This window comes from Rhinatrema bivittatum, chromosome 16, assembly GCF_901001135.1.
Source record: "Rhinatrema bivittatum chromosome 16, aRhiBiv1.1, whole genome shotgun sequence".
NCBI lineage: Eukaryota > Metazoa > Chordata > Amphibia > Gymnophiona > Rhinatrematidae > Rhinatrema > Rhinatrema bivittatum.
This window is the reverse complement of record NC_042630.1, coordinates 35,824,231-35,851,400: the sequence shown is the minus strand read 5'-3', so window position 1 is coordinate 35,851,400 and position 27,170 is coordinate 35,824,231. Positions and strand designations below refer to the sequence as shown.

Genomic DNA, 27,170 nt, shown 5'->3' with positions numbered 1-27,170 from the left:
TGTGTGTGTGTGTGTGTGTGTGATTGTGTGGACACAGATGGATAAGAGTGTGTGTGTGTGTGTGTGTGTGTGTGTGTGTGTGATTGTGTGGACACAGATGGATAAGAGTGTGTGTGTGTGTGTGTGTGTGTGATTGTGTGGACACAGATGGATAAGAGTGTGTGTGTGTGTGTGTGTGTGATTGTGTGGACACAGATGGATAAGAGTGTGTGTGTGTGTGTGTGTGTGATTGTGTGGACACAGATGGATAAGAGTGTGTGTGTGTGTGTGTGTGCGCGCGTAGACTGTAACCGTGAACACTTTGGATCAGGATAATCCCTGTTTACACACCACCGGGCCGGTCTCGTATCTGAGAAGAACTGGCCTGACGCAGATGGCAGTGCGTTCCTCATGCACCATTAGCCCGTAAAAGGCTTAACGTGGCTGTCGAACCGGCTGAAAATAAACTCGAGAAGCCCAAACTTCAGTTCTTCAGTGGCAAGTGCCAAACAAACTGACCTGCTGAGACAGGGCCCGGATCACTCCCGCCACGGTCAGCACTACCAGAGGTACACAGCACTGTACAGGCACACAAAAGCCATCGTCCCTTCTCCGCAGAACGTACAGACCAATATACAGGGCAGAGGAGACTTTGGGAATTTAATGCATTGAAACAAAACAAGGCTGTGAGCAGGGTAATCAGGGGTTGGGATTTGAAAGCAGCCTCAAAGCTGTGAGATTTTGGACTGGGTTTGACTAAGGCCAGAATGGGAGCGTGGCGCATTGCTTCAGGAAGCCTGTGCCGCCCGGCCCCCTTGCAGCCGGTTGGAAAGCACGGAGTTGGGAGTCGGAGGAGGAGGGCACGGACGGGAGCGACTCTGCCCGGTGAGCGGAGTTCATGAGGAGAGGTAGTGAGGAGAGCTGCTCTTATCCACATTAGGCAGTGGTGTGGGAGAAGCAGGCTGACATTTGGAACTGCGTTCTGGGGTCACAGAAATATATCTGGGAGTGATCAGCATAAAGATAGCCCTGAAAGCCACTGGAGGAGACCCGAGCACCGAGAGAAGAGGCCCCAGGACGGAGCCCCTGCGGGTCACCAGATGGTTGGGGGGGTGGGGGTGGCAAGGAGAGGAGGAAGCACCTGAGGAATCGCTAAAAAAAGTGCAATGGGAGAGGTAAGAGGAGAACCAAGGACAGGACAGAGTCCCGAAATCCAAGCGATAGAAGGAGCTGATCCACATGTCCCAAGCAGCAGACAGGTGCAGGAGGGTGAGGGCCGAGGAAAGGGACAGGTCCCCCGGAGACTTGGGCAAAGGCTGTTTCCGTGTAATGTGGAGGGGGGGAAAGCCAGATCTAAGGGGATCGAGAATGGCTTCAGGTGAGAGAAAGTCAAGACAGTGAAGGCCACTGGCACATCCCGGAGGTTTGAATGGGAAAGGTGGGAGGGAAGTGGGACAAAAGTTAACAGGGCAGGGAGAGGCCAGAGAGAGAAATTCAGATATTTCATATTCTTACTTACCTGCACCATGTTCTTATGCTCTTCTTATGTTTATCTCATACTGACAATCCCGCTGTTATGCGACTACCCCCACCCATTATTCAATTTCTGTTTATTGACTTTAAAGGGACATTGGATTTTGCTATTGACAATTAATTACTCCTGCGTAATTTATTGAAAATTAATATATTTTGGTTATCATAGTTAATGAAGTTAGCATTTTAACCTTGAAACCCGATATTTTTGGAAACCCTGTAGCTGTTAAATGTTCTTCTGTTTAACCTGTTATATGTAAAGCCTGTTGCTAAGTTATTGTTTCACTGTAAACTGAGGTGATGTATAACTATATGTACCACGGTATATAAGAATCTACAAATAAATAAATAAAATAAATAAACTTACAAACCATTCTTCTCCCTCCCCGTTTGCAGGCCCAGAGAAGTAAGATTAAAAAAAAAAAGAAATCCAGAATTATAATTCTCCATTTGAGAGTGGGATGCGTTCTAGTAGCCATATTGGTTCTGGAGGGGAATCGGGTTCTTGGGAGCTCGTGGAGGTTGTCCGGGACCAGCTTAAGCCTCGTCCCATGACATTGTTCTACAGGAGCAGCCGAGCCCACACGGGTCGCTTCTCGAGACGTCAGAACCTGCACAGGGTCCAAGGCAGGAAACAGAGAGAGCATCCAAAAGGAACCAAGGGAGGGTTTCAAACACTTCCACGGGCGTGTGCCACTCCAACCCGGGGGGGGGGGGTCACGTTACATAATCCATGCACTCCCCCCCCCCCCTCCCGCACAATCAACCCGGCCAAAGCCCATGCCAGGAAGGAACCAGGGAGCCTGCGTTCTGCAAAGCCAAACAAACTCAAAGACAGGGCAGAAGGAATATTTCTTTACTGAGAGGGTGGTGAATCACCGACCGAGAGAGGTGGTGGCCAACCAGAATGGTGGCAGAACTCGGGCATGCTTGGGGGGGGGGATAAAGGTGAAGGGAGGGCGATGGCAGGAGATCGTGTAGTATCTCATGCGGGATGGGGACCACCAGGCAGTATTTGACAATTATGTTACATGTGGTATTTCTGCTTTGTCTGCCTCGCTAACAAAATGCAACTAAACAGGTACGTGCAGCTTAAGTCTGGATACCACTCAATCTGCGCTTCAGCTGTCTGTGCTGTAGTCACATTGTATGTGTAGCAGAGCGACACCTGCATGGGGCTGTGCTAAAGATTCGCTCTGCAGCTGTCCGTGCTGTATTCACACTTCATGTTATTAGTGCGATGCATGAAGCTCTCATGATCAGCGCCCTCTCTCTCTCCCCCACTCACTCCCAATTCACTTACATTAATAATGGGTAGAAATGGGACCCTCAAACACTTCACACATTCAGATCTCATCCAGAATGGAATCAAAGTCAGAATAGAAAAAAGTGGTGCGATCTGCCAGATAAATTACCCGCGGCTCCGTTTGCACTAACATCTTTGGGTGTCTGGGGTTCGCGTGAGAATAGCAGGAGAGGCACGTTGCAAAGTCCCAGAAGGAGCCCGCTGGACTGCATGGATGGATTCTGCAGCTCTGGGTGTGAAGGGCCTGCAGCTCGCTGAGGTCCCGGAGAGAGAACTGCTCCAGACCTTCCCTCCCAGGAGAACAGGTTCTGGTCTTTGCTTAGGGAGGTGTGGCCGAGGCCCGGCTCCCCAGACGGTTCTGCTCTGGCTGGCTGACAAAGGAGCTTTGTGTGTGTGTGTGGAAGTGCAAACAGGCGTAGGGGCAGAGCGGGTGCTTGTGTGTTTGCGCTCCCACAGCGCGATACAGACTGCAGAAGGGCCCTGCTTGCAGGACTGTCACAGTGCTGGGCCACGTACCTGTAGATTACAGGAGTCAGACGAAATCAGCTTTCTCCTCATCTCTTAAAAACTGACTTTATCATTATTATTATTATTTATTTATTTATTTTGTTTAAAGAAATGACAACGGCTTCCTGGACAGACCATCTGGACATTGAGAACACACATTTAGTGCTGGAGGTGAATGCACCGACTGCAGGGCGGAGAACAAAAAGGAGGAGGTCCTCCCAATGCTTAGGGTCATGACCTGTAAAACGGAGACCTCCAGTCCCTTCATGCAGGCTCAGGACAAGATCAGATGGAAAAAAACAACAACCCCACTTTCCTAAGGAGAGGTTATGAAGATGAAGCAGGGGAAATGTAATATTATCCAGGGTTTAATATTGAATTTGTCTATCCTAACACAGCAGGTTATGGATCTTTAATACTGGGCCCAGTAAATCAATAGCATACTGCAGGGCTACTTGTTGGTGGGAGAAGAGTCCCCGTTACAGGCAGCTTACATTTGTCAGAATAATCAGCCGCTATTAGTAGAGAAAGGGATGGTGAGGAAGACTGAAGACAGGTGGAAGAGGGATGCTGCAGAGCAGGATGGAGCTGCTTTGGGGGTGAGCAGCTCCGTACTGGAACATCAGCTTGCAGGATGCTGAAGCTGTGTCCAGGCAGATTTCAATACTATTCAGTACCTGAATGGCAGGGGGTGCTGCAGGGCAGGGCTAAGGTACCCTGGCTGCACCTGCAGATATGTTTGAGAGGACACTGCAGTGCACTGGATAGTTAAACTGCAGACCACGTCTGTATTATGATTAAGCCACAGCAACGCTGTGAGATGTGGCCTGTTAATTAAAGTAGGAGGCTATGATGCAGGGTTCTAATCCCAGCTCTGCCGGAGCCACCTTATGTACCTGTGCCTCGGTTTACCTATGTGTAACTAGGTAAATTATAGTAACACTGTTCATACACTTCCTTGCAAGTGGCCCTACACTTGGGCACCAACACTGAGATGTTCCATTCCAGAGGTGGCTGCGCACACATCGCTGAAGTACTGCAATGGGTGGAGCCATAGTCTGGATGAAGGAGCTCCCTCTATCAGGCTGATTCAGTAAAAGTCGCGGGAGAGCCGGCGAGCGCCTGCTCTCCTGATGCACGCACAGGCCACTCTCCTGTGCGCGCGATTCAGGAGGGAACAACATGCAAATGAGGGCCCGCGGTAAAAGGAGGCGCTAGGGACACTAGCGCATCCCTAGCGCCTCCTTTTTGACAGAAGCGATGGCTGTCAGCGGGTTTGACAGCCGACGCTCAATTTTACCGGCTGACAGCTACGGGTTCGGAAAACAGACGCCAGCAAAATTAAGCATCCATCTTCCGACCAGCGGGCCGATTTTTTTTTTTTTTTTTATTTTCTTTTACTTTTCGGGCCTCCGACTTAATATCGCTATGTTATTAAGTCGGAGGGTGTACAGAAAAGCAGTACACTTTTACTGAATCGGCCTGATAGAGGGAGCTCCTTCATCCAGACTATAGCTCCACCCATTGCAGTACTTCAGCGATGTGTGTGCAGCCACCTCTGGAATGGAACATCTCAGTTTTGGTACCTTTCCCGATGCCGGCAGAAATTAAAATGTGCCGGCTTGGCTGCACATTTTACTTTCTGTATCGCGCGGGAATAACTAATAGGGCCATCAACATGCATTTGCATGTTGCGGACGCTATTAGTTTCGGGGGTGGGGGTTGGCCGTGCGTTTTCGATGGACTTTAAGGGGTAAAAATAGCGCATTGAAAACACACGGCCAACCCCCCTCCAAAACTAATAGCGCCTGCAATATGCAAATGCATGTTGATGGCCCTATTAGTTATTCCTGCGCGATACAGAAAGTAAAATGTGCAGCCAAGCCGCACATTTTACTTTCAGAAATTAATGCCTGCCCAAAGGCTGGCGTTAATTTCGGCTGGTACCAGGAAAGTGTACAGAAAAGCAGTAAAAACTGCTTTTCTGTACACGCTCCGACTTAATATCATAGCGATATTAAGTCGGAGGCCCCAAAAGTTAAAAAAAAAAAGTAAAAATTAAAAAAAAAAATTAAAAATTGGCCCGCAGCCCGGAAGATGGACGCTCAATTTTGCCAGCATCCGTTTTCCGAACCCATAGCTGTCAGCGGGTTTGAGAACCAACACCAGTAAAATTGAGCGTCGGCTGTCAAACCCGCTGACAGCAGGCATCTGTCAAAAAGGAAGCGCTAGGGACGCACCTCCTTTTACCGCGGGCCCTCATTTGCATGTTGTTCCCTCCTGAATCGCATTGAAAACGCGCGGCCAGCGCACTGTACTGTAACGGCCTGCATAAATTAAGATGCCCTTATCGATCCAGCCTGGTTTTACCCCTCTCCCGCACTGCATCTTGGGATTTGTACTCTTGGCTGCCATAAAGCATTTGGAACTACAGGTCCCTAGATGCACCAGGGGTAAAAGCAGGACTGGATCCCTCTGTGTGTACCTCATGCCATCAGCTGGTCACCTTGGTATTAGGGCAAAAAGCTGTCAAGTGACCCAGTTCAAGGAGGGAGGTGTTTAGGCCAGGCCCTCCCAGATTTCAGACCACCCTCATTGTGCTGCATGCTGGCACCTGAAGTAGCTGAGGAGGAGAAGCAGGGACTACACACCCCACAATGCACTGGGTCATAAAAACACACAACTAGGACCAGTCAGAGCTCCCCCTCCAGGAACTGGTGGGTGGGGGTTCTGGTGTCTGTGCCAGAGACTGAACTCCAAGCCAGGCAGTCCCTCCTCCTCCCCCCACCCCACCTTGCTTCTCTTTCACCACATAACATCTCCACTTTCCTCCAGGCATGAGATGAAAAGAAAAGGTCCCTGATAGAACACCTTTGTGATTTAAAAAACAAACACACACACACAAAAAGCAGGAAAACACAATGAATGAGCATTTTCTTTTCTTTTTTTTTTGGTCACTTGCCACGCCTTCACTCTTCCATTCTCTCCTCCCCCTCTCCTCTTTCTACTCCAGTGATGGGAATGGGGCGGGTATACGGGAGAAAAAAAAAAAAGAAACTGCACAAGATTGAGATTTCAAATCCAGCCAATGCAGGCAGAGGCCCGGAGGGCTGGGGGAGAGGGACCTTCCCCCCCCCCTTATTGAGTGAAAGTGAAAGGAGACGCCAGAGTGTAATTCCCACGTAGGGGAAGGAGGGACAGGACAGATCATTGCGCTACTGTCCGTCTCCCCCACTGGGAGCTTCCGTGGGCTCTTCTGGCCAGTGACCTCCCCTCCCCGTCCCCAGATGAACTAGATCTGGCTCCTTACAATATCCGGATGGGGTGGCAGTCACTTTTACCCAAAGCGACCCTGCAGCCTGATCTTTGCAATCAGTCGGTGTACACCTCTGTTTGTCTCTCCTCTTTCATTCAGCAGTGCCCGCTCCTGAACAGGTAATCGAGGTAGATTTGGGGAGTTCAGTAGGCTCTGTGGCGAGAGAGAGATATTCTTTTATTTATAACTCTTGCCTGCAAGTCTGGGCTGGGCACCTGGAATGCATCTCTGTGGTGCAGAGTTTTCCCACAGAGCTCTGCTACCTGCTTTGGAAGGTGCATGTGTTACACACACACACACCCCCGTTATGGCTTCCTGACTTTTTACCAGACCCCCCAAAGAGGGTTGTCAAGCATGGCCAATGGCCTGAGAAGGACACAGGTTTTTATTTATTAATTTGTTTGCAGTCTCTGGTAAAAACATCTAAAAGGGACCATGCTTTGAAATAGAGCAGGGCTTTTTTTTTTTTTTTTTTTTTTGGAAAGCCCTTGGAGATGGCAGTAGATGAGTAGAGCCCCCCCCCCCCCCCCCAGCAGGAAAAAAAAATTATCAAATAAGGGGCATCTTTATCACAATCACCAGATGGTAAGAGTATGTGTTGGTTTGTTTTGCCGGTGGAGACTTGCTCTTGGCGTTGGTGACTGGTGGGGTCTGCCCTGCTGGATCGGGTGGCAGGGGGAAGGAGGCAGGGGCGTTGAACTGCTTCCATCTGATCCTCTACCTGTGAATCTGATAACTTGCCCTCTCTCTGGGGATTTCTACCGTATTCTGGTCTTTTACCAACTAAGCCATGGCTATTGTTTTGCCAAGAAAAGACAGTTGTATGTTAGGGGGAGGGACTGTGATCTTCTCCATCAGCACCAAGCTGAGTCAGTCCAGGTTTTATCCCAATTGCATCCAGAGTCAATGTAGTTTCCTGCTTTTGTAATAAGCTGAGCATTAAAACTATTTGCTGAAATTCAGCGCACAGTTCCTTAACTCGTGTGCTAGGTTTTTTTTTTCCCGTTCTATTAAGTGTTCTTGGTTTCGATTGTAATTTGTGACGCTTTGAGAATTAGGAAAAGGCTGCATAGCAAATGTTTATAAATCAATAAAAATGTTTTAACCGCGGACGCAGTAAGCTAATGCAGCAGGAACATATATATATTTTTAAAGCCCACTAACCTGAAAACGTGCATAAAAATGTACTTCCCCTTGAAGGAGCAGGACCACAGCTCCCACAATGCAGTGTGGCCTATACATTCCAAAGCCGAGAGTAGCCATGATGCCCGGGTCGCCGGCTCCTTCAGCTCCAGGCAAACTGATCCCAGCGCAGGGCTTTGCCCCACGGCATGTAGGGAGTTGTAGTTCGCATTTCCCTAAGGGGGAAACTACATTTCCATGCATGCACTGGGCGGGTTTGAAAACCAGGACCGGCTCTGATTATATTTGAATTGGCCTTGGCGAGCTGGCAACCGTAGTCACAGCCGATCCCTGGCTGTAACCAGATGTCATCCAGGCTAGGGAAAAAGGCAGAGCTAACAATTCGGACCCGAGGAGCAGAAAGAGACGATGCCCTCCTGAGCCAGCTCCGGAAAAATAGGAGTTGGTCAGTGTTTTGTTTTATTTTTTTTCTGGGGGGACGACTGGAGCACTCCAGGTGGAAAATGTGCGGTTGGGAGCGGGCGAATGATGGTGGTGGAGAGAGATCTCTCTCTCTCTCTCATTCTCCTTGGTTCCCTTTAAATAGACAGAGAAGAGGAAGGCAACGCTGAAATGTGAGCTGGGAGACAATGGGAGGGGAGGAGGGAGGGGAGGCAGCGCCTGGAAGAGCCCGAGGGGTCCCCCTCCTCTCCTCCCCCGCACAGGGAAATGCCCGATTCTGCATGAACGGCAGCGGCGGGCAGGCACCTTGGGCAGGTGAAAAGCGGAGGTGTGGCAGATCATCCCGCCCTCCCCCCTCTCCCAATACAAACTGGGCATTTGCATGCAATTTTGTTTTCTTTTTTTTTTTTGGAAGCGCGGAGGGGCAACAATAGGGAGCAGCCGTCCTCCACCCTTCCCGCCCTGCCTGGGAGCTTGCATCAAGGCTGGATGGGGGACTTGGCTTGAAGTTTCCTGGGATGCAGCCGGTAAGCATGGCCGATCCGGTGGCTCGATCTTCTCGATCTCTCTTATTTTTTTTTTCATCTGCTGACTTTCTTTTGTGGGAGTTTGGAAGAGAGAGGAAGGGACCGTGCCTTTGTGCTTGTTTATTATTTTGGGCTTTTGCAACGGGGGGGCAGGAGGAGGTTTCTGTAATCTGGAGAGAGGGGAGGGCAGATCGCTGAATGATGTGTGTGTGTGTGTTTTGTTCTCGCAGTTCAGTCCCAGACAAAAGGGGCCTGCAAAGCCTGGGGCTTTCCTGCTAAGGCGGCTAGCCGGGGGGGGGGATGAGAAGGGTAATGTTGGGGGGGAGCACTGATTCTCATGAGTTTTTAATCGGATGTTTTTTTGGGGGTTTTTTTATAAACCCGATTTTTCTGAGCTGTGTCTGTATGTAAATTTCCTGTGTGTATATACTATATTTAATAATACTGTATTGTAAAATTGCTCCTTTTTTCTATGCGTATTTCTTTATTCGCTGCTGAGTGTGTTTTTAATTTAATTTTTTTTTTTTAAGGGGGGAGGACGGAGCTAGATGTGATTAGAAACACTTGGGAGAAGTTAATTGAAATTCTGGTCCTGGCCTTCTTCCAGTGCCCAGGGATGGCTGGATGCAGGTTGCCTTCATTCTGGTCCTCCTGTAGCTGAATGTTGGGAATATTTTGGGGACCAGTTGTATCTGTGTGTCTCTCTCTTTTTTTTTTTGGCGCATGCTGGAGGCCTGGTCTGGCTAGCAGTGAAAGGGAATGGACAGACTAAGCAATTTTCCCATAGACATGAAATGGGGGAGGGGGTTTATCTCCATTAGTGCAAGAACCCTTGGAGGGGGTGGCTGCCAGGATATTTAGGCTTGTTTTCCCCCCTCCCCTTTAGGAAAGGAACTCCCTCTTATTTGGTCACCAGGACTAGTTCTGATCCCAGAAATCCAAAAGCCTGCCTGTATTCTGTAATATAATGTAATAATAATTCTTCAAACATATCGCTGGGTCTGAAGATACCAAGCAGAAAGGGCTGGGACTTTTATGCTTCAGGAGAAAGTCCTACAGGCCTTTCTGCACATCTTGTAGTGGGAGCCATAATGAATCATATTTTTTGGGACGGGGGAGGTTCAGTATCTTTTTTTTTTTTTTTTTTTAACCCTGTTTTGTGCACACAGGCAAGGTGGAGAATATTGGAGGGTGGAAACAGGGAAGTGTTAATTGGTAAAGGCTCTTCTGGTACAGAAGTCAAGGCGTGGGTCGGTGGGTTGTGTCAGGTACAGGGGCACCCCCCCCCCCCCCCCCCCCCCGTGGTGAGATGTCCCAGAGCTTTGTGAGTGCCTTCCCCAGAGTGCTGACAGGGGGATGGGGGGTAGAATAGGGCTTTTATGGTGTTGATTTTACATAGAAACGGAGAATATCGTGACACTTAAAGTTCATATAGGCCTTGCCCAATATCATTCCTGGCGCAGTTCTGGAGACTTCAGTTGACTTCTGGCTTTTTCCTTCACTTAGTTCCTTTCACTTTTTTTTTTTTTTTTTAATTTAAGAGGCTCCTGGGGTAAAAACATTTATGGGGGCTTTTTAGGACGTTGCAAAGACTTCTCAAAACTCCTGGTTGTTGCTGTACATAGGAACACGAAGGTGGATTAATACCCCCCCCCCGAGCCAGCTCTGCCCGTTTTTTGCCCCTTCTTTTTGTGATACCCAGACTCTTCACTGCCTGGCTGTGTCCCTCACGTTCCATCACATGGGATACTCTAGTGCCCGTCCCAGGCTTCCTGGAAGCCTGAGACCCAGCTTGTGGCGTTATAACTTAAGGAGGAAAAAAAAAAAAGGCAGAAGGAATGACTGTCCTTTTTTGCAAAGAAAAGTCTTGAGTGAGGTGCCTGTATCTCTCGCTCCACCTCGGCCCGGTGTCTGTGCTGTCAGGCCTCATGTCCGGCCCTGGTCATCTAACAGTGTTGCCTTGCATTATTATTGCAGAGTCCAGCCGAGCGGTATGAGACAAACCTTGGTGTGGCGTGCTGGCGTGTAAGGACTATACGTTGGACCGTTCTGGGCCCAGCGGTTTCCTCCTCCTCCATCCAGCTCAATTGGAATCTCTCTCTTGGGAAATCGTGCAATGAGCCTTCCATTCGCAACTACCCGGTGTTTGGTTTTTTTTTTTCCCGCCCGTATCTTCTATGCCCTTCTCTAACTTGCTTTAACCCGGTCCGTCCTCGGCCCAGGTGGACCGTGCACAAGAACCCTTTCTGGATCCCCGGCGGTCGCGGGCGTTGTCGCTGTGCAAGCGGTTAGGAGGACTCCTCTGCAGCATCCCCGGCTGGCCCGGGAATCGAACCCATGGTGTTTTGCATGGGTCGGCCCCCGGTCCTGATCGTTTAGCCCCCAGTCCCGTTGCATCCTGGCAGGGGTCTTGTCATCTGATTATTATTATTTTTTTAACCTGCAGAAGTATAGTTTTTAGGGTTTCTCAGGAATCCAGGAACTCGTGCGCATGGGATGGGAGGGGGGGGGGGTAGTCTCACTGGAGCGACTAGGACTGTTCTGCAGCGGGAGCTGTGCCATCTTTCCTGTGTCTTTACAGCGAGGAAGGAGAACCAGGAAGGAGCAGGGGGTGGGAGGTAAGGGAGAATCCTGTAGCGGCCCAGCATGAGGTCTGCAACAAACTCCACGGGCCTTTTCAGGTTGTCCACTTCAGCAACCTTCAGAAGATGACATGGGCCAAGAATGGGGATACGTTAGAGAACTTGGGTGCCAGTCAAAAATTAAGAGTTTTTTTTTATTCTCACTGTTTGCCTTCTTGTGGTTACTGTTTTGCTTGACTTAACTTCTGTTTCTTAGTGCAGAAGGGGTATTGTTTTGCTGATTTCTTTTTTTTTATGTGCATTTGATTTTCTGAATTTAGGCCCCGGGTTTTTTTTTTTTTTCCGTAAGCTGGGACAGTAGGACCAGAAATCCCAGCGTGGCTTTAGGGGAGGGGGTGGGCCGAAAAATCCATCCTGGAGGGAAACTGGCACCAGTCTGGACCTCCTCCCGCGGCATCACCTGAAGGACTGGCAAAGCAGCCGCTTTTCTGTGGCTTGGGAGAAAGCTGTTCCTGTAGGACCAGCGCAGTGCGTCTCTGATCTCGGGAGCCATCTTCCCTGCAGGCTCCCGGCAGAGTTGGAAAAATTTAGAAAACTTGGACAGCAGCCAAAAGATGTTAGCAGCCGGGACACCTTTTGCTTTATAACTTTTTTTTTTTTTTATTTGTTTTGAGGGAGAGGTTGTTTTTATTTTTTTAGCTTGTGTGTTGTTTTGTTTTTCTGCTTTTCTTCTCTAGCTTCTCTGTCCCCCACCTCCGTTCAATCTTTCTTCTGTGCTGGCAGGGAGCAGCTCCAGGCTACAGCAATGGCAGCTCCACTTGGGCCAATGGCAAGCACCAGTTTTTTTTTTGGCACTTGGGCAACCTGGTACCTGGGAATCTTCCCTTCTGGCCTCCGGGGGTGAGTTTTTTAAAAAAAGAGTTCAACGCCTTCTGTCTCGTTGTTTTACTGCATTGGAGACGCAAGCCCTGACTTCAGCGCTGGATTCCATGAGGGCTGGTGTAGGGGACCAGTTCTGTGCGTGTTCTTGGACCTGGACGACTACTACCAGCACCACCACCACCACCTCCTGAAGACGAGACAGGCCCCCTCAATAACTCACGAATATACCAGCTGTTAAGGGCCGAGAGGTTATGGGTGTCCGGAGGAGGGAGACTAGCTCAGAGCCTGCTGGGTCTGGGGAGAGAGTTCAGTTTACAAACCTGTAGTCCTGGGATTCCGGGAGAGATTTTTTTCACGTGGCGCGTGCCATGAACGGTGTCCTGGGGGGGGGGGGGGGGGATTACGGAGGCCTGTGGTAGCCTGGACTGGCTTGTTTGATTGCACATGGCCCTCTGTGCCCCCTCGCATATAACTTGGGTTAAAAATAACCTGGAACCGCCTTGCATTTCCGGTGAGGGGGTTCCTGAGCTGGGGCCGCCTTGCTTTCGCTGGAAACTTCCCTCCAGAACAACCTTTCGAGAGTTGACCTCTTTTTGACGTGGGCCTGTGCGTTCTTCTTAACAACCGAAGCATCGCTCCCTTGGCGGTCTTATTTTTCAATCTGTTATAAATGAGCCGTAGAGCCCAGAAGGGTTTCTATTTCTTACCCACCGCACCCGAGTCAACCTTTGCCCTCCAGTCGCGATGAGTTCCAATCCCGCCGCCCATCCCTGTCTGTATTTGATCTTTTTTTTTGGTTTGGATTGCAGGTTCTGGCTGGATCGTTCCTCAGGCAGAGCTGATGCGATGTCTTCTCCCCCTCTTACAAAAGATGGCCAACCCGAGGCACGACTGCCCCTAGTGGGACTCTTATCCTGGTCCAGCGGTCGACACCAAAGGTGGCCGGAGCTCCCCCCCCCCCCCCCCTTTGACCCTGGAAATTCCAGATGTTGGGGCCCTTCTGGAGCAGCTGAGCCCGGGACTCCCCCATTCTGGACCTAGACAAAAATGCGGATGTGGGCTTAGGATCAGGAGATTAAAGCAGGGGTTGAGGGGAAGTGTCTGCTTTCAGGGAAGAAGGTTATCTTGCCATGCAGCAGGGGGTGACTGGATGTGAGAGGTCATTGTTGGTGCCTCTAAAGAGACGAAACGCGAATGTCCACAAGAACTCAGAAAGCTGTAGTTTTATTCGTTTCTATAAACGAACATCTTAACGAATCCATGTTCACGGACCGGGTTTTGATTAACCTCCTCGGTTGGGACCAGATCTCGGGATGGTTAGTGCAGGGGCTTACTGGTGAGGTCAGAGCACAGCTTACTGACAGCAAATAACTTCGGTGGGCAGGCGCCGTGCTGTCCTTGCCCGTGCTCTGTTAAACTTCGTTGCGGCGATCGCCTCCCTGAATCTATATGAGAACAGCACGGCGCCTGCCCACCAAAGTTATTTGCTGTCAGTAAGCTGTGCTCTGACCTCACCAGCAAGCCCCTGCACTAACCACACTGAGATCTGGTCCCTCCCGAGGCAGTTAATCAAAACAGGGTCCATGAACACGATTCGTTACGATGTTCATTTTAGAAACTAATAAAACTTTTTTTTTTTTTTTTAACAGCTTTTTGAGTTCTTGTAGACTTTCAAGTTTTGTCCCAATCACTATTTTTGTCTCTAAAGTGTACCAATGATTTTGGGTTCCCATCTACTTTGTTTGGCCTCACAAGAGACGCAAGCTCTCTTGTCTTTGTTTTTAAATTCTCCTTCCCTGTTAACACAATTGCTCGCTCCTGTTCTCTCTTCGGGGCTTTGCGCGGAGATAATAACCCAACAGATGCCTCTCGAGCTGGCCTCCATTCGTGTGAACGTTGAGCTCGATTCCCACTATGAAAACCCCCTCCTGTGGAGAGGCCTCTTGGCTCTGCGCTAAGTGGCCTTCCCTGCTTTGTGCGCGGAAGCTCGGCGCTGCCAGGAGGGCTCTCCAGGGCTTCTCCCAGGGTGTCGGGAAGAGGGGCTTGGTTTGATTAATTAGCCAGGTTGTCGTCTCTGCCCTGGAGGTTTGCGCGGTGAGGCGGCCAGGCCGGAGGGGGAGCCGTGAAGCTCGTGATGGCGTTGCCCGGCCTATTGCCGCACGATGCCCGCCAGATCTGCGGGGGGGAGAGGGTTACTTGGAAAAGAGAGGACTCGCTGCAGTTCCTCGTGCCCGCTGCGTTGCTCTTTTACGCCGTGGGGTCAGAAGCGGGCAAGCTTTTCAGATTTTTGAAATGCTGTTTGTTTGTAAATTCCTCTCTGTGTAAGAACGGGGGGGGGGGGGGGGGGGAATCCTGTTTTTCCAAACTCTGAGGTGGAGGAATCTCTCTCCCCTTCCCTGTATTTTAATTTTTTATTTATTTATTTTTTTTTAGGGATTTCTCCCCCAGAGTTTGTGCCCCTGATGCTGCTTCTTACCCCAACCTCTCTAGGGTGCCCGTACCCAGGCCCAGTTGGTCCCCATGGTGAGGGGAGTGGGATCTGAACCCGGATCTCTTGCCCCACAGTGTTAGGGCTCGAATCCTCTGTGTGGCACTGGCCGAATAGTTTTACAACCTAGGATTAAATGCAGCTGGGCCTTCTTTCCTAAAAGTCCAGTTTAACTGCCTCTGCTGTACCTGGGCTCAGGGCTAGAAACCCCCCCAGGTCGCCCGGATGCCTAAAATGTGACACCTGGGAGGGCAAGAGCAGTGGACATCGGGGCTGGGAGGAACGGCAGCAGCTCCAAGGAGGGCTGGGGGAGTAAAGAGCCATGGGGCCACCAGGGTAGGGAGGAGGAACCAGAATCTTGATACTGGAGAACTTTGTTCTTAAAAAAAAAAAAAATAAAATAAAATTCCACTTCTACCTGTGCTGAACCTGTTCTTAAGATTTGCCATACTGGGTCAGACTAGAGCTTCATCAAGCCCAAGGGGTAGACAGATTCCAATGTTCTTATCCCAAGAATAAGCGGTGGATTTCTGCAACTCTACCTTAATGGTTACTGGATTTTTCCTCAGGGAACTTGTCCAAACTGTTTTCAAACCCATCTACACTAAGAACTTTCACCACATCCTCTGGCAGTGAATTCCAGAACTTATTTATTTTACTCAATGCATAATTATTTTCTCTTCTTAGTTTAAATGTAATACGTAGTATCTTCGTTGTGTGTCCCCTGGTCTTTGTACTTTTCGAAAGAGTAAACAACTGATTAATGTTTACTTGTTCCATTCCACTCATTATTTTATAGACCTCTCTCATATCTCCCCTTAGACGTCTCTTCTCCAAGCTGCAGAGTCCTAACCTCTTTAGCCTTTTCTCATAGGGGAATCCTTCCATCCCCTTTATCATTTTGGTCGTCATTTTCTGTACCTTTTCTTATTCTGCTAGATCTTTCTTGAGATGCGGTGACCAGAACTGCACACAATACTCAAGATGAGGTCGCACCATGGAGTGATACAGAGGATTTATGATAATCTCTGTTTTATTCCCCATTCCTTTCCTAATAATCCCTAGTATTCTGTTGCTTTCTTGGCTGCTGCCTTACACTGAAAACTTCTGCTCAGTGTATTTTCAACGATGACACCAAGATCCTTTTTCCGACTGGTGACTGTGGAACCTTGCATTGTGTCTCTATAATTTTGGATTTCTCTTCCCTAAGTGCATCACTTTGCCCTTGTCCACATTAAATGTCATCTGCCATTTGTATGCCCAGGTCCTCTTGCAGTTTCTTACAGTCTGTTTGTGATTTAGCAACTTGGAATCATTTTGCGCCCTCTGCAAATTTGATCAGCTCACTCAAGGTTCCCATTTCCAGGTTGTTTTATAAATATTTTTTAAAAATCACCCGTCCCAGAACAGATCCCTGGGGCACTTCACTATTCATCTTTCTCCATTGAGAATTGACCATTTAGCTCTTACTCTACCCACAGTAGGACATTGCCTCCTTAATTTCCTGAGAAGGCTCTCCTGAGGGATGTTGTCAAATGCTTTCTGGAAGTCTAGATAACACTCTGTCAGCTGGCTCACCTTTATCCACATATGTACTCACCTGCAAAGAAAAAAAAATGAGGCAGATTGGTGAGGCAAGACTTCTTTGTCCCATTAAACCATGCCCGACTATGTATGTTCAGTCTTCAGGTCCTGTAGATTTTAATGATAGTTTACAAACTACTAAGAATAGGTCTGCAATTTAATTTTTAAGCTCTTTCAGCAATCTGGGATGTCTACCATCTGGACCATGTGACTTGCCTTATTACGTCTTACCAAGTTCAGGTCCTCTGAATCATCAGCTTTTAAATTTCTGGCAGCTGCCTTACACCTTCTTCAGTAAAGAGTGAAGCAAATAGCTCTTTTAGTCTCTCTTCTGTGGCCTTGTTCTCCTTTACTGCTCCTTTTTACCTCTGGATCATCTAATGGTCCAATTGACTCCCTTACAGGCTTTTTGCTTCTGTGGTAGGGCAATGGCTGTGTATATGAAGGAAGTTTGTGCTGCTGCTGCCTATTCTGTTGGTGGGCAGTGTGTGAGAGAAGCTTGTCGTTGCTGCCTCTGGTGTAGTGTGTGCTTTTATACGAAGGAAGCTTGTACTGTTGCTATAGTGTTGTACCTGTTCCGTGGTGGAGCATTGTGTATGTGTGTGAAGTATGTGCTGCTGCCTGTGATGTAGTGAGTGTATACGAAGGAAGCTTGTACTGCTGCTACAGTGTTGTACCTGTTCGGTGGTGGGGCTGTGTGTATGAGGCAAGCTTGCACTGCTGCTGCTGCCTGTGATGTAGTGTGTGTGTTGTATACGAGGGAAGCTTGCACTGTTGCTATAGTGTTTGTACCTGGTGTGGGTGTGTGTGTGTGTGGGAAGCTTGCAGTGCTGCTGCCTGTGGTAGGGCTGTGTGCATGAGAGAAGCTTGCACTGCTGCTGCCTGTTCTGTGCATACAAGAAGGGAAAAGATTAATGGTGCTGAGCTATGCCTTTTGTAACCAACCAATGGGAAAAGAAAACCTTTAATTTAAGGATCATAAAAGAACAGGGAGTAGTTTAAAAAGTCCCTTTTATTCAGGGAATAACTGACTTGTCGGTTCTCAGATAGAAGTTGTTATAGGTCAGTTGAGAAGACTTGGTTGGTCTTGGTGTTTTTGTTTGTGTGTTAAATGTAGCAGTTACTCCCTAACAGGGGGGAGCAGCACTCGGTCTCCCCTGTTCTTTGTTCAGTTGGGTGCTGACTTTTTTTTTTTTTTTTTTTTTTTGTGTTCTGGCCCGTTTTTAAAAACACGTGGTGACTCTCACAACTGCTTAGTGGGAGAACCATAGGGCCCGAGCGCTGGAGCGGCGATTCATAGCCGTGATGCACGGCCAGGCCTGGCCACCATTGACTCCTGGGAGGAAGTCAGTTGTGTTTTGGTTTGGTTTTTTTACTGCGGGGAGAGCCAGACCGCTGTCCCGTCCAATCGTTTGCCAGCATCGATCCGTGCATTCTCCTGCTTCCCGGATCCACCTGCGGTACCTCCCCCGGCCCTGCCTCGGCTGGGGAGCAGGCCAAGCTGACAGCAGGCGCTTTGGGTCCTATCTATTTTTTGGGATGAAGCGTGGAGCATAAGGTACAAATAGGGAGGAAGGGGAGAGGCACCTGGTGGATCGTGGACGAAAAACAGTGTCGGCAGGCACTGCGGAGTACCACGACTTAATATTCCATCTGCTATTTATTTGTGGGTTTTAAATTGTGTAAGTATTGGCAAATAGCACTGCTGTACTCCTGATAGGCTCTTTTTTTTTTTTTTAATGTCTGCCGAACGTACACCATGTAACATCTTTGTCACTTTTTGACGCGAGGGCGGGTAGAACAGTGTCCACTTGTAACCTCTCTACCTGTCCCATAATGTGAGCTTGACCTGTCCGGCAACCCCCTCCCCTCTGACAGGCCAATGCAATAAGACCCGTGTTGAAAACAGGCGCTCGTACTGAGCGTGCAGCCACATCCCCTGGGCGCCCGATGCGGCATTTAAATGAGGGGCTGCGTAAAAAAGGACGCGCTAGGGGAGAATTGTGCGACCCGGGCGCTCAATACGAGCGTCCATTTTTATCCCTGTTCTTCTGGCCAATATTGCTGAGGTTGCTGAAGACGCTCTTAGCTAAACGCCCCTTGCTGTGGGTATCTAAATTGTGCATCCAGAAGAGTTGTGTGTTTTGTTTTTTTGTTTTTTGTTTGTGTTGGGGTTTGTTTGTTTGTTTTAAATCAAGCCCATATACATTTATTTTTCTCCACCGCAAGCAGTAAATTAGTGTCACAACAATACTGAGGAGGAGGAGCCACATAGGACTGTATTTTTAAAAATTTCTCACTAGCCCTTGACTTTCAGACTGACTTTACGCCACCCTCCAGGGCGGGTGTTAAATTTTCTGCGTTTAAAGTTTGCCAGCGCTTTCCTGCGTCAGGGGGCAATAGCCGGTACTGCTCATCGTGTGTAAATTCCATGTAGATGAGGCTGGCGGCTATGCGTTTGTTTGGGCGCACTAATCTCCGTTGCACCCGGCGCTCGTCTAGCGCGTAAACCTGTGCGCTAGGCTGGTTGTGCTTTATTGCAGCGGCTCCTGAGTTTCAGACCAGCGCCAATTTTGTCAGGGAGAGACGGCTAAGCAGCACAGGAAATGCACGCTCTCCAGTTGCCATGGCTCCGCCTGTCCTGCCACGCTGATGTCACTTCCTGTTTGCTTCGCTCCCTGTCCTGTTCACACGAGGGAGCTGCTCCAGGATGCATTAAGCTCCCTTTTCTGCTCGCTCTTAATATTGGGGGCATGGTCGCTCTTGCTCATTCCATTCCTGGGGAGAATGGCTCAGCCCAGTGGTCGGTAAATGGTGGCAGGTGAAGACTTGTCTGCCCTGTTGCCTTGCTTCTGCCGCTCGCTGTGACCGTAGGCAAGTCGCTGTTGTGTTCAGTCACCTCCCGTTAGCTCTCTAGGGCAAGAGCTTGTTATGCCTTTATGTCATTTTCTGCTAAAGCTTTCTTGTCCATGCTGAAATGATTCGTCCAGGAGTGAAACACCCTCCCTGGGATTAACATGGGCACAAGCGTCATTTAGTGCTGGACTATGGGCCTATGAGGGTGGACAAACTGCCCTGAAGTAGGCCCAGGCCAGGAAGGGCTCATAGTCTGCCATGGCTGAGCATCTGAGACATGGATTGTAGCTGGTAATGGCATTCATGTACTGGTGAGTTTGCAACCTGGCCTGTTAGCCAAAAATACCTCTTCAAATAATAACTTCCCATAACTGGCCTTTTTTTTTTTTTAAATGGTGGCCTGGAATCAGATAACATCTGTAGACTTTGCTGAGGATCCGGTGCTGGCAGCTTTGCATTCATGATTGTAGCCGACCAGGCTGACGGAGGGGCCCAGAATCTTGAGAGAAGTCTCCCCCGAGGCCTTCGGAAACGAATGGTCGCTGGGAAGCCCTGCTAGCTGAAGTTGACCTGGGGAACGGGGTGATTACTGCTGTGTCAGGAGGGCCCTGCGTTGAAAGCTTTCGTGAGCTTAGTGGTGAATAAGTGACAAAACCCCAGGCTTTCTATACACTGGAAGCAGATCTCGGCCTACATGCAGTCATGAAGCCTGCCTGGTTAGGTACCATTTTTTATTTTTTATTTTGGTGAATTCTCTCCCATCTCTTCTGTGGCGTGTCTAAGCTGTGTCGCACTGTCTTTTCTAAAGCATCTTTCACACAAGACGTGTCCCCAGAATGTATCCAGCCCCACTATATAGAGAACCTTAAGTGAAAGGAAACGTCAGGTTGGGGCCTGGGAAGCCTGATTGATGGAAGCCCAGGGTGTTAATCTTCTGCTCTGCTCACGTCGGCTGCTTCTGGAGTTATAGTATAGACTTCAGCTTTTTCAGACAGCGAATTGGCAAATGAGTTTGAAGGCGAGATACAGATGACTGGTAGTAATCGGCTGAGTGGCTTTCTTTGACAGCGAGTCAGTGGTGGCCTGTTAGCAGGTTACACCAGGGTGTCACATTTAATGAACTTGTTGTGTCTGTGAATTTTCATGTTTCTGCCTGGGAAAACTCACATGCGCTTGCATGTCTTTATAATTAGGTGGTTGTAACTGTGTGTGTGAGGTTGTGTTGGGGTTTTTTTTTGTTTTGTTTTTTCTATTATGTATTCATAGCAATCAATGAGTTGAACATAGGCGATCTATTAGATGTATTTTTTTTTTTTTTTTTTTAAACACCAGGAAAAATGATGTTGTACAGGAACTTTTGAAGACCAAATTGGCTCCCCTTTACAGACAAGTTTAATATGATATTTGTGAATTAGTAAAATATAGGCTGGCTGGACTGGTGATCCTCTGGGCTGATATTAATGGCTGAGGGCATGCCTGGTTTCTGAAAAAACACCACATTAAATCATTCAGAAGAATGCAAAGGGTAAATGAGGAGTGAGGGTCATCAAACCCAGAAGGTGCTTACTAGTTTTAAGAAATACAGTTGTGGTTTCAGGTCACTTGGATGCATCAGATCTGTAGGCGAGTCTTTCTTTATCGGGCTATCTCAGTATGCCTGTAGCGAGCTTGTGGATGCTCTGCTCCCTTCGCTGGGTCAGTGTAGCTTTCCGAAAACATTTTTTTGATGCATTAAAGTGATGATCAGAGTCTGCGACTAGGTCTAAATATGAGCTGTGGGATCTAACCCCAATGTGTGATTGTATCTAATGCTAAATTGTTTTTTCCTGCCTCACGAGATCTTGAGTTTTGATAACGTCTTTTTGTTTTGAATAAGAGAATTTTTCAGTTTGCTTGGAGCTGATTGTTGTCTGTAGCCTGGTTATAGCCGTGCAACCTTCTGAAGTCTTCGCCCCAGGAGGTTCGCCTTCAGTCGTTCCTGCATTGGTTAATATTCGCTAATTTCCCAAACAAGTGCAGACCTCCTTTTGAGTCTCGCTGTCTTGTGCTTGTTTAAAAGTTCCCTCTTGACATTTGGGAGAGGGGGGGGGGTGACTAACTCTGCTCGTGTAGGGTCACAGACTTATTTGGAAAATCCACAAGATGCATTTTGATTAGAGGTTGGTTTAAGAAACAAGTTCATTTGGGCCATCCCAAGGACAACTGTGGTGTGGAGGACCTGGATTTGATTCTGCTCCCGGGGTTAGGGATGCTGCTGAAACAGTGCTTCCAACCCTTGGGGGCAGCCATCGCTCAAGGACAGCATCTCTAGTGGGCAACGTCATAGTGCATGTTACAGTTTCTAAAGGCGTCCTTCGCGTTGCCTATCCCGTGCCTCTCCCGGTAGGTGTCCGTCCGTGCCGGCGTCCCAGGTGTGCTCCTCCTGGTGAAATAAGCCCCCGAATCTTCCCCATGGGGACCCTTCACACGAAATTCTGGGCAGAGATTTGAAAACGCCTCTAGAAGTATTCGCCACGGATGAAATGCGCTTGCCATGTGCTCCTGCCTCCCAATAATCGTTTTGCACTACCTCCCTCATGAGCGCACATCCCACCTAACGCTGGGTGCAGTCTTCTTTCTCTCTTCCATCGCTTCACCCCTCACTATCCGCCCATACTGCAGACTGTTTGCCCCTCTTGCTCACATCTTCACTCCTCCACACCTGCTGTCGCTTTCGCTGTCCTCCCCCCTCCCATGTTGGCTCTTACTGCTGCCACCTCCCAGGCTCTGGGCCGAAGACACATTTTCCGACCGCCATGTTCCCAGCTGGCGGGGCTTGGGGAAACCCCACCGGTAGGGCCCGTCCGGCTTTTCAACTTGCATGTATAAATTTTCATGCACTTGCAGATGAAAGAAAAAAAAAAAAAAATGCCTCGGACGGACCCACGGGTAGGCCTTTAAGATGCGCTGGAAAACGCCGGTAAAGCATAGGTGTGCAACGTTCAAAACACGGAGAGGCTGTGTGACTCTGCCTCTCGTATCTCTGAGCTGCTGCTGTCAGGCCTGGCTGTCTGTTGCTGCCGGGCAGAAAGAAGCAGGCTGGAACCGATACAGGTTCAGCTGGAGCTGGCGAGTAGATGAGATCACTCTGGTTTCAGGTGTGGCTTTTGGCTGCTTATGGAAAGCAGCAGCTTTAATTGTGGCTAGAGACTCCCCCCTTGCTATGAAGTTTTTCCCAGAGCCTGTATAAATGCAGGCAAACCAGTACGGCACGGGTAGGGGAGCTTTAACCCCTGGAAACGAGAAGCTCTGGAGACCTGCGGTGCTGCGCCAAAGCCAGGGTGACTGTTTTGGTTGACCTGGCTTCGGCACCGCAGGCTTAAACTAGTCCCAGCTAGGCAGCCCGAAGGAGGACTTTGCTGCTTGGTTACCTGTGTTGCTCACAACTAGTTTATTAAGTAAAACCACAATAACTTTTTATGTTTGTGTATTTTTTTTTTTTTCTTTTAGTAATTCTAGGAGCGGAAAAAAGGTTTCTTCTGTTTTTAAAAAGTGGTATGTTAGATATCCAGGAGAAAACTAGATTGAGCCCAGATCCAGGCATGCAAACACCAGTTAATAATTCTGGTTTTGATTCTGTGGCAGTAATTGGGCTCTCTGTCCTGTAAAGTCACAGATGCTCTAGTGGTGTCTCTGCTAGGGTAGTGTTGGGGCTTTTGTACGGCTCCGGATGACTTTGCTGTGAAATACTCGGCCAATGTCGAAGGGCATATTTACAGTTTGTCAATAAACCCTGAATTGTCTGATTAGGTGGCAGAGGAGCTAAGTGACTTGGTTCCTGGAGGGGGAGACTCCAGGCCGACCCTTTCTTTCCTGCCGTAGTAGCGGAGTTAAAAATGAGAGGAGCAGGGAGTCTGGTCCCATAATGCAGTAGGGAGGGGCTCATTTGGTGATGCTGTCTCTGATCAGAAGCTGCATGTCCGGCCTTCCGTTTAGCCCTGGTTTGAAAGTATTATGACGCCCCACATAAATGTATGTAAACCCTTTTCAAAAAATGCCGAGGATGGAAGGCATTGGCTTCAAAAAGAAGAAATTGTGGGGAGTTTCTGGAGTGCTTGAAAGCCATCTGTCCCCGGGGTCTGCTCTTCCAGGAAAGGTGGGAGTCGGCACAGCTGTGGTAGACCCTGTCATAAACGTCCACCACTGGTGCACTATACCGGGGCACTTTTTATTTAAAAAAAAAAAAAAAGACCTGGCAAATAAAATCAGTGCCAATTCTATGCAGTTTGGTTTTTTTTTTTTTTTAATTCTTTATTACTCCGACTGGGTTTTCGCTTGCTGGTTTCGGTTAACTGCCTGTCAAGGAGACTCATACCGGCAAAGAGAATGTAAGTTTTGCCAAACTGGGTCAGACCCAAGGGTCCATCAAGCCCAGTATCCAGGTCACAAGTACCTGGCAGGATCCTAAAGGGTAGATTTTATTCCAAGCTGCTTATCCCAAGAATAAGCAGTGGATTTCTGCAATGGACTTTTCCTCCAGGAACTTGTCCAAACCTTCCTCCCTTTTTTTTTTTTTTTTTTTTTTTTTAAATGCAGCCTTGCTAATAGCTTTCACTACAACCTTTGGCAATGAATTCCAGTGCTTAATTATGCGTTGAGTAAAAAAAAAAAAAAAAAAAAGCATTTAAAACTAATAAAAGAAAATATTACCCAGTACCTTCGTTGTGTGTCCCCTGGACTTTGTACTTTTTGGAAGAGTAAACAACTGATTAACGCTTACTTGTTCCATTCCACTCATTATTTTGTAAACCTCTATCATATCTCCCTTCGGCTGTCTCTTCTCCAACCTGAAGAGTCCTAACCTCTTTAGCCTATCGTCATAGGGAAATTGTTCCATCCCCTTTATCATCTTGGTCGCCCTTCTCTGTACCTTTTCTAATTCTGCTATAATCTTTCTTGAGATGTGGTGACCAGAACTGCACCCAGTATTCAAAGTGTGGCCTCACCATGGAGCGATAGGTAGGACAATGATATTCCCCAAGGGTTCAGGAAGCGAACGTTTTTAATGGCAAACTGATTAGCCGCACATTTACAGTGAACGGTGGCCCTGGTACATTTTGTGCTGTGAAAAGGTGGTTCTTAGTTTTGTAATTGGGTGCCTGCAGGCCATGGAAACTGGGATAGACTGGTGGAGTCTGACGTGCATGACCTTACATCTGAAAAATACCACAAACTTTCAGAAGCCTCACCACTCAAATATTGTATGCCATAAAATTATCAAACCACCAAACGGAAACCCAGAATGTTAACTACCAAACTCTGGTGTCTGATAATGCATTTATGGGTAATGGCCATTATCTGGCTTATGACTCAGGCTGTATGCCAGTACCATTTTTGCTCTAAATAGTATTAAATTGTAGGGGTGTGGTTTTTTTGTTGGAATTACGATTTTTATAACTCTAAATTGATCGGTTTTTCTAAAAAAACATAACTCCTCCAATGTGAGCTTGTTCAAATTTCCATAGTGTCTAAATATTGTAAACTATCTTATTCATCGCTATCAGTGGTGGTTTTCAATGGAAACCTCTTAATTCTGATCGTAGCTCATGCCGCACAACACTGCCAGTGTTTCGACGCTGGGCGTCTGCTTCAGGTGTGGGAGAGCTAGGTGCAAACGCAAATAAACGTGGTCAGTATTTTCTGCCCAACACCAGAATAAGGCCAATAATGTTGCGCAACTTACTGTAATCATTGTGTCGTCTTCCTTTCATGACCGCCGCTTGTGTATCAGACGGCGTAAGTTCTAAACACGTTAGTATTTAAATAATTCTAGACAGACCAACTCTCTTTTTGGAGCTGGAAGCTGTCCGCTAACATTAGGTGACATCAGCTTATGCTATTTTGTTCATTTTTCCTGAATGGCCAGTTGGTCTTCAGTGTGGTTAAAATCCATATTTATACTGGACCATCCTGAAATTCATCTCTCTAGATCAAGTCGGCTGTGTCCTTTTTATTTTCACATTTGCTGTCTCTGCCATTTATTTAACCAAAAGTGCCCAATCGATGCAATGTATCTGAAGCCATCAGATACCCAATTGTCAGGTTCTGTAGAAAGATTCCTTACAAGTCCGCTTCCCATTCATGACTATATGACAGCTTTCTTTCACGTCCTTTCCCTTTGCTACTAAGTCAGTGTTGGTCCATACATTTCAAAATATTACGTGGGCCTCTTTCATGCCATAAAATTCTGCCGGATTCTCTCTTTTTCACCTAACGAGCTTTTACACTGTTGCAGGTCTACATATGTGCAGCCATCTCTGGGGTGAATGGACTTGGCTGCCATCTTTTTATTTTGTCCTTGTTCAGTCACAGCTGACAAACAGGTCGATACTGTAAGACCGCGGGAGAGCGGACGAACGCCCGCTCTCCCGGTGCGTGACAGCAGAGTGGCTTGCCGTGGAGAAGTCTCCCGACTCGTGGTCCGGCGTTCTGACTGCTGGCACTCCTCTCCCTTTCTGTGTTGCGTGATTTTAGGAGTGAGCTGTGCACTTGGGGGGGTTAAACACAACCAAAAGCCAAATAACCAAGACATCTTATGTACAAAATTTTGATTCGCATGTGATCCGTGACCTCTGATCTCTGAAATTCCTCCTTTCTGAGCCCGCCTACCCCTGGGACTGGAGGGGGAAGGGGAATTTGCATATCGCTGAAGCTGCATATGTATGATGATCATATAACTGTAATTAGGTATTCATTTCCAAAATGAAATGGAAATTGATGTCTTCGTAAATCCTGGCAGGAGAAGACTTAGACGCTGGTGGAATTTTAAACTTTTAAGAGCGGTAATCGGCAGCATAACATCTGTTCCAGATGTTGCGTGAGGACAAAGGAGACCGGTCTTGCCGTCCGATAGCCAGCGAAGTGCTCTTAAATCAGGTGTCATAGTCTCTGCTAAAAATTTTAGTGTGTTTTTTTTTTTTTGACTCCTGTTTAGACACCTACATGAGAATCTGTGGCAGAGCCGGGGATTAGCACCCAGGAGACATGGAAAGTGCCTCTCTTCCCTGAGGTCACAGATTGGGGATCGGAACGAAGAGGGACGCGGCTCCCACGTTCTTGTTCGGCATGGGATTTGAGTAGCATTACCTTTTTTTTTTTTCTCTGTCTGGCTGTTTTGGCAGTGTCCGTAGAAATGATCCAGCCTGTCGCTGATGATTTCAGTAGCTCCCTAGGCAGTAGCCCTGTGAGATCAGTATTGAGCTGCTCGGATGTGTGTTGTGTTCTGTGAGTCAGTAGGTGCACGGTTCTTTTGAGGGTGGGTGAGAGGCTTCCCCCGCCCATGCTTTCAGTACAAAGATGTCCTCGAGAGAGAGACACGGCTGAGTGAGGTTTGTCATCTGATTCCAAAACAACGTTTGCCACTTTTTTGTATTTTTTTTTTTTTTATCCTAGAGAAAAGTCTCTTTAACCCGTGCACAAAAGGAAAGACCACAGGTTTGTAAACTAATACTAAGACATTCCTTTGGTCAAATCTTCTCTCTCTCTCATTAGTGTACTCTAAGAAAAATTTCCAGATGCCACTGATTGAGTCATGAAGAGGTGACCTCATCATGATTATGGAAATACAATCTCTCAAAATACCCCGTATAGCCTGTCTCTTGCTCTCTTTGGGTCTCCGTACTGGAATAATGGGGAGGGGAAAATCTAGTATTGGAATAGCAGGGGGTGCTGCTGGGCGACTTTGGGGCTCGCACTGCTGGAATAACAAGAGTTGCCACAGAGCAGAGCTAAAGAAGTTGAGGTGAAGTGGCAGAAGCGTGCGGGGAACGTGAAACAACCTTCCCCCCCCCATCCCCCCGCCCGGGAGACCCTCTCCTGAGCACCAAGGGTCTTCCTTCTAAATGGGGAAACAAAATCAAATTGGGGGGGAGAGGAGCCTTTCCGAGATGCGCTCTCTCTCATCCTTGACCGGTAAAGCCGTGCAGAAGCCGAGAGTCAACAGGGCGAAGTCTGTTTCGCTGCCTGCGTGCGTTCACTGTGGGAAAAA

At 48.1% G+C, this 27,170-nt stretch overlaps 1 protein-coding gene across 2 annotated transcripts in view; it reads left to right on the top strand.

Moving 5' to 3' along the window:
* The first annotated feature begins 8,089 nt into the window (after nt 1-8,089).
* VANGL2 (VANGL planar cell polarity protein 2) overlaps nt 8,090-27,170 on the top strand; it is a 60,728-nt gene continuing 41,647 nt past the window's right edge. Inside the window, exon 1 of one of the 2 annotated variants that reach the window (XM_029581074.1) lies at nt 8,090-8,229. The gene's annotated coding sequence lies outside the window, so the exon portion shown is untranslated. Of the gene's footprint in view, nt 8,230-8,452; nt 8,753-27,170 lie in introns of those variants that run through there. The other variant, XM_029581076.1, reaches the window with a different exon arrangement.